The following is a 7,744-nucleotide window of genomic DNA, read 5'->3' on the forward strand; positions in this document are numbered from 1 at the left end:
CAAGGTTATGCAGGTACTTGCACCTGAATACCCCCTTAACTTCTGGACCCTAGAGGCCTCCTTCACCTCCCCCTACTGCTAGCCCTGCTAAGGCAGACAGTCGTCACACTTTGGTTTCCCTCTTAGATATTTCCTCTGGGACAGACAGCTTAACCCTCTGTGCCTCCATTTTTTTCCCCTCAAGAAAATGAGATAAAGTGAAAGTGAGAAAGTCCCAAGAAGTATCTTCGGAATTTGTTTATCTCAGAATGTCTGGCATGTAGTAGGTGCTTAAATTTGAGTATGTTTCATTCAGTGAATAATCGAATCCTATTACTAAATGGGGAGGACCCCTTATGATTTAATAGCAGCTGCCTCCTATCCAGAGAGCAGGAGCTGTTGTCATCAGCTGCACTTAGTGTATTCCTAGAATATAATAGAGGTCAATAAAAGTTTGTTGAATTCAATAGAGGTGAAACTCATTGTCCTGAGGGTTAAGTCAGTAGTTGTTTACAAGGTGGCAATTAGGGACCTTCTTCAAAATATTTTCTCTTACTCTTCTTGAAATCCCTGTCTTAATAATTTATTCCTTTGACTTTCATTTCCTTACCCAGTGCCTTACTTTAAAATCCCAAGGGCTGGCCAAGTGGCTCAGTTGGTTAAGAGCTCTCGATCTCTGAGCAACAGCGGTTCGATGCCTGGCCCCAAGCTGAGCTACCACTGAGCTGCCAACAGGTAGCAGGATGGCTCAGCTTAAAAAAAAAAAAATTTTTTTTTTAAAATCCCAGAGCCATAGGGAAAGGATTACAGTAACCAGAAACAAAACTTGACCTTTATTGAGTTTTTGCCTTGGGAATTTTCTAAACCAGGTAAATATCACCTATGGGCCAAATTAACCTACCACCTGTTATTGTACAGCCTGGGAGCTAAGAATGGTTTTTACATTTTTTAATGGTTGGAAAAAACTCAAAAGGTTCATGATATGTGAACATTATTTGAAATTCAAATTTCAGTGTTTATAAATGAAGTTTTATTGGAACATATCCACATTCATTCACTTACGCACTGTCCATGGCTGCTTTTGTACTACAGTGATGGAGTCGAGTAGCTGGGACAGAGATTTATCATCCACAAAGTCTAAAATATTTACTATCTGGCCCTTTACAGAAAAAGTGTGTTGATTTCCTAAAGGGAGGCTGTTTGTCCGCTTTATACTTATCCCATCAGCTTCTTCCAGTGTTTTTTACAAAACCACTAGGTATAATCCAATTTCAGTGAGGAAGTGACACTCCCTATGGGAGAGTTATGTGTGAGTAGAAATCTTGTGAATAAAACCATATTTTAAATATTTTTTATATTTCTACTTAAAATAATTATTTAGGTTTAGAGAAATGCAAATGTTTTCTCTCTGAGTTTTGGAGGTCAGGTTTGTCTGAAGCAGGCACTTCATTACCCCAGAATCACCTCCTCTTTATCTTGTCTTTTCACTGCTCATAATTCTTGGGGCTCAGGCTGTTGGCGCTGGTGCACTCCATACTTAATCTCAGTCTCGGCTCACGGGAAGCAGACTGAATTATGACCCAACCAAGAGAGAGACTTTTCCCAGGGGTGGAAACGGAAGTGATTTACTCTGGGTACTCTCACCAACACTGCCGGGAAATCGTCTGTCTGCAGCTATGTGGTTTCCATATTGTAAGGAGTGGGGGGCGGCCACAGGCAAGGATAGGGATTCCAGAATTGATATTTCTTCCATTGTCCCCTCACCCAACTTTATCAGTAAATGTGGGATTGTCATGTTGGCCCCCATTTTGTCCCCACCATGGACACTCCCTAAACTTCTGGGTTTGCAGCTGGTCAACTTTAAGGAAAGTGAACTTCGGCTAAATTGGCAGCACAGGGATTTTCAAGTTAGATGTCACCTCCCAATAGGGAAAGTTGATGGGGTCTGATCTCAGTTGCCATTTCCCCTGGCTTTCTCGATTCTAGATTCTCCCGGATTTGTCAGAGGGATTGATTTTGTTGCTCTTACCAGTGTGAGCCTTGAAGCCCCACTTTTCCTCTCACCTCAGTCAGTGTCAGAGCAATAGCAGCATAGGAGCCTTCCAGCCGCCCTGTGCACTGCTGGTGAGAAATTTAAAAGTCAGCTCCACCTTAGGATGTGAACTGAGGGGAGTTATTGCAAGGCAGCAGGCTTCCTCTCCCCATTTTCATAGTGTAATGGGATGTGTGTCATGAAATGCCTTTAAGCAAACAAACAATCCCCAGTCTTTTCCTGACGTGAAGAAACTTTGAATTTGCCCAGAATCATAAAATCAAAGTATTACCTCACTCACAACATTTCTGACATCAGATGTGTGGGTTGTCTACGTATCAAGCAATTCCCTGACACCAGCTGGGTGTTCTACGATTCATTTTAGTTTTGACACCATCTACCTGGAGTTAGTATCAGATCCCGCAGATTAAGGTCTCAGTCCCACAAGACTACCCCCACTTGAGGCATCTGTACTTCTGACCGACCAGCTATAAATCAGGGTTCCCATGAACCCCTCCTCGGGTTCAATAATTTGCTAAAATGGCTCACAGAACTCATGGAAACACATTTACCAGTTTATTAAAAAGGGTATAATAAAGATTATGAATGAACAGCCAGGTGAAGAGATACGTAGGGCAAAATCCATAAGGGTCACGAGTGCAGGAGCGTCTGTGCCTGTGGAGTTGGGGCGTGCCACCCTCCCAGCAGGTAGATGTGCTCACCAACCCACAAGCCCCCCAAGGCCCACACTATTGGGATTCTTATGGAGGTTTCATCATGTAAACATGGTCAAGTATTAATTCCCAGCCCCCTGCCCTCTCCAGAGAATGGGACCTGGGTCAGGGGCAGGGGGGTGGCAGGGTGGCGGCAGGGTGAAGCTGAAAGCTCCAAACTTCTTATCATGGCTTAGTCTTTCTAGTGACCAGCCCCCATCCAAGATTCAAGAGTCACTTCAAATTCACACACACACACACACACACACACACACACACACACGCACACGCACACGCACACGCACACACACAAAGGAGTCACTTCATCAGAACATACGATGCTCCTATCACTCAGGAAATTAAAAAGGCTTTAGGAGACATGTCAGGAGCTGAAGTCAAACACTAAATTTTAGAACAAAAGATTCTCCTACACCCCTGTTTACAAGGGTTTTAGAAGCTCGGTATCAGGAACCAGGGGCAGATACACACACACACACACACACACACACACACACACACACACTATTATTATATAATGATATATGTATCATTATTATTTCACAAAAAGAGACTTAATTTTATGGATATGGAACTGAAGACCAGATTGGTGAAACAAGTTGCCCAGATCCTGCAGCTTAAGGGGCAACAGGGTCCACATTAAAACCTAAGGTCCCTATCTGGCACCCAGAGCATTTCCCATTAAGCCACACTGTCTTCTCATGGCTGGTGGAGGTGGAGTGACAGGTAGAACCATGAAGATAGATGATTGACGGATGAGGCCAAGTCATTAAAAAGAAGAAAGGAGAACTACTAAATGCCAGACAGGAAGCACCAAGGGCTGCACACCCCATCTTAAACACAAGCTATAGATATTTCTTTATATTACGAAAAGTATGAAAACACGGCTTCAGGACTCGTGCCTTAGACCCTGCTTTCAGACTGCCAACCCTAAGCCCCCACTGTTTCTATGGGCTTTGCATAGGTTATCTTATTCAATACAACAACTATATGAATAGGTTATATATCCCCGTTTTAACGGATAACAAAAGGCTCTGAAAGGACACAAAGCTGGGATTGGAACACATGATGGGCTGTGTGCACAACTCAGTTCTCTTTACCATTTTATGCTGCCTCCCTGCTGAGAATGCTGATGGGGGGAAGGAGGGGCCCAGTGGGGTGGCCAGTTGGAGGAAGAGCCAGGCTAGGCTCCAAAGCCCTCTGATGGACTGCCATCTGTCCTGCCGGGAGCCCTTAGTTGAGCTGTAACTGAGGTGAAAGTCCTAGGGCCAAAACAAACTGCCCCAGCCAGAGACAGCTGATCCCCCTTCCCCCAGAGCACAGTCTATGGCTTGACTTGTCTCTGGTGCAAAGGGCAAAGCAGTGTACCCACATCCACTGTCTTGATACGAGATAAAGAACTGATCTGATCCTAAACCAGGGCTGTTTTATGTTGTCTTCCTTTGTCAGGAAGAAAAACAATCACCACATACTCTGTGTGCTATCTCCTCTTATGGTAAACTCCCTAAGAGGATTGGTCCCAATCCATGCTGACCCTGATGACAGAATCAGCCTTTTAATTAGTGCATCTGGCTCACCTGATGGAAGTGATTGTTGCTCATCGTCCAGGAGGTGCCAGCTCTCTCTCCCCTCAGCAGCACAATCGCCCCATTAAACAGACCCTCACATGTAGAGCTCAATGTGAAGACTCCTGCCCACGAGGGCTGTATTATGATTGTTGTGGACCCTGGGTACTCTTGCCTTTGTGGGCTCCATTCCTCCATAAAACATTATTAAAATTATATTTTAAGTCTGCATCGGTATGAAGACAAATATATTACTATTATACACTAAAACATTTTCTTCGACCTAAAAGTTTTTTTTTTTCTCTTCTGATTTTAAAAGAAATTAAACCCTTTTTGTGGGCATCTGAAAGCATTGTGAGCCCTCGGCACTGTGCCCCCTGTGCCTGATGGAGGACAAGTTGGCCCTGCTGCCCAACCCTGCACCCTCTGCTTCATCCCACCCTCCATGCCCTGTTTGCTGAAACAAAGAGTCTGTATTTCCTGAAGGAAATTCACAGTGCAGTGCATGTCTTCCCTGAAGAAAGCCAAGTAATAGAAGACAATTGGAGGGGCAAAAGGGGAAAGGCCCTGAGAAAGCCCAGGACTGGCAACAGAGAGGCCTGCGCTCAGCTGGAACTTGACTACTTGACTCCTCAGTTGTCACAAGGAGATACTATGCTGTCTCTCAGTGGTATGTTGAAGGTCAAGGAGACAGAGGCAGGACCAGGAGCAGGAGTGAAGGTTCAATTCAGCCAGAATCGAGATTGATCTTACTACTTTCTAATGGTGAAAACAAACCAAAGGCCAGCCAAAGCCTTGACCTGAGAGATGGTGAGGTCCCATCCTGGGATGTGTCCACCAGGGGCCTCCTGCCCAGGGTGCTCTCAGGAGATGGATGCCTCAGACAATGTTTGTGTAAGGAAATGGAGAAAATTTGGTGGTGGTGTGTGGTGGTGGAGCGTGGTGGTGGAGCAGGGAGAGGGTGGGTAGACAGTACAGGCATTCCTGGCATGTTTTCTGTTTGAGAGCAAAGCAGCCAAAAAAGGGAAGGGGACTCCCTGGAGAGCTGCCCAGGACAGGGTGGCCCCACGGCTGGCACAGCCCGTTTGGAGGATGTGGAGTGAGGAAGGGTGGGCACTGGGTGGAGAAGGAGGAAGCCAGCCAGATGGCAAAAGATTGCATGCAAGGTACATGAGTGACCTCTCTCCATGGCCCTCAGAATCTGTCACGTTACCAACTTGTCCAGTGTAATTGGATATTTTGTAGGAGGCAGTGAAGGTGCTGAGCTTTGTGACTGTTCTGATACCAGCTAAAACCAAAACACGAGCAGCAATGCAGGAGCAAGGACTCAGCAAGATGCTGGAAGTGAGGTGAGGCCGGGCCAAACGCTTGGGAAGGGCTTTGAACAACCACCAGCAGGGCCATCTGGTCAGCAGGCCCCACTGGCACAGGGCCTCTGGCATCCGAGCTTTTCCCAAAGGCCCGTAAAACCACATGTGATGAGAAAAAAATGTAATGGATCCAGAACACAAAGAGAAAAGTATAAAATTAAAAGTAATGCATTTTAGTTAAATGTCTATAAAACATATAATTATGTCAACTTCATTTTAAAATTTAGTATTATAAATTCTTTTATATTTGAAAATAATGCTACGGTTTGACTTTCTCACTCTATAAAATTTCCTGTGAATGTATGATGACAGGCCCAGAACTCATAGCCAATCCTATAATAAGTGAATGACTGGTAGCTAAATAATTTCAAAAGCAAAATTAATAAAACCCTTTTGATTATTAAATAGAACAACAAAAATGTTATATTTAATGTTAAAACATGGATATAGTCTAGTGTATTTGATGTGATGCGGAATGTGGACTCCATAATTAAAAGGCCCTGGGGCCCCAAAGGGTCTGAAACCAGCCCTGTTTCACAGCCGCTGGAACTGGGGTTTAGGCCAAATTGAACCAGATCTCTGAGGGGTGAGATGGGGGCCCCAGCCAATATCAGATAATAACTGAATTAGGTGAACTTGGAAACTTCCATTTCAGAATCCACCTGTACACAGGTGCTTTCAACCCTGAAGGGTATGAGCTTTTAGATGAAGGGTATGATGTTCTCTGGAAGGAGGAAGCACCTTACAATTGTAACAAACTGTTATGTTAAATCGCTGCTAGGACTAATTCATGAAAGAGAAAGTGAACCGGAATGAGTGGGTGATCAATTACTGCTCGGTTGTGACCGTGGCCTGCACAGGTCAGGTGGCCTGGGGGTGAGGCAAGGAGGCACTGGGGGTCGCTCTGGCCTAGACCAGCAGCCCCAGCATCACTTCACAGCGGTAGGCCTCCTGATGGCAGCTGGGGTGTGCTGTCACCCATTCAAACACTAAAAGCTGACACTGATTGCTATTTTCTCTTTGAAGGATGCCTTTTTTTCCCTTGAGATTTCACTCTTACACTTGAGAAAAGGGTGAGAAAAAAAAAATCAGTGCTCTTCCGTCATCTCTCTCTTCCCTCATTTCTTGTCTTTGGTCCTGTTCCCAGGCTTCTAGCATTCCATGCCTGTTCCTGACACCCCCAGCTGTGTTCTCCCTTTTCCCCAGCCCTCCCCAGATAAGTTTTTTTTTTTTAATTTTCGGTTTCTTTCTGTGAAGCAGCCAAGGTGGCTGGTAGACACCTCTCAGGACCCTCTCAGGCTGGGTTCAGAGCTGTGAGTGACAGGCCAGACTAAGGAGGACGTCACCAGCCTGGCCTTGTAGAGCTAGCAGTGACTGTGGGAGAATCCAGGCTTCTCACCCTCATTTCATGACCTCAGCCCTGAAGTGACCAGTGAGGACGTGGTGTAAGGCCACTGGTGTTGGACTGCTCTCCATTGGCGTTGACCTGGCGGAGGCAATTTAATGGGTCTGTATGTCTCTCTGTCATGGATGTCAGTGACCAGACAGGCAGAGGCCAAAGAGCAGAGGGGAGGAGTGACCTTCCTGGCCTTCCTTCCCCAAGGAGATCCCACCCCCTCCCAGTGCTCCCTCTGCCACACTAGTGCACTGTCACTTTGGACCCTGAAGTCTGGTAGCCTTAACAATAATGAACTCACATTCATCTAGCACTTCCCTGCTCCCAGAGAACATCTACATATTTTATTTGATCTTGACAGTAATGCTGAGAACAAGGTGGGGCAGACATCAGAATTATGCCCCATTTATAGATGAGGAAACAAACAGTTCAACACTGAACTGACTGGCCAGTGTTCTGCAGCTAGTGTGTGAGCCAAGTGAGATTGGAACCTGGTTCTTCTGACTCCAAGCGCATTGAGTATGGGCTTCAGCCTTGAACCAACAGGGAAGCACCGGCTCTCACTTAGCAGCCAACCAGGTCACTAGCATGGATTTCAAGTAAGTGTACACACAGTGTGAGTATGAGTGATTCTAGAACCAGAATTTCTGTCAAGGCTCTTAAAATGCTGG

The 7,744-nt window shown here is 45.6% G+C and overlaps 1 long non-coding RNA gene across 1 annotated transcript in view; it reads left to right on the forward strand.

The window, feature by feature from the left end:
• The window catches only part of LOC109387078 (uncharacterized), a 16,699-nt gene extending 11,603 nt beyond the window's left edge, over positions 1 to 5,096 (forward strand). The window contains exon 3 of the long non-coding RNA XR_002124901.1: positions 4,627 to 5,096. This is a non-coding gene — a long non-coding RNA (uncharacterized LOC109387078). The remainder of the gene's footprint in view (positions 1 to 4,626) is intronic.
• Positions 5,097 to 7,744: the final 2,648 nt, after the last annotated feature.

This window comes from Hipposideros armiger, unplaced genomic scaffold (assembly GCF_001890085.2).
Source record: "Hipposideros armiger isolate ML-2016 unplaced genomic scaffold, ASM189008v1 scaffold_147, whole genome shotgun sequence".
In the NCBI taxonomy this organism is placed as follows: domain Eukaryota; kingdom Metazoa; phylum Chordata; class Mammalia; order Chiroptera; family Hipposideridae; genus Hipposideros; species Hipposideros armiger.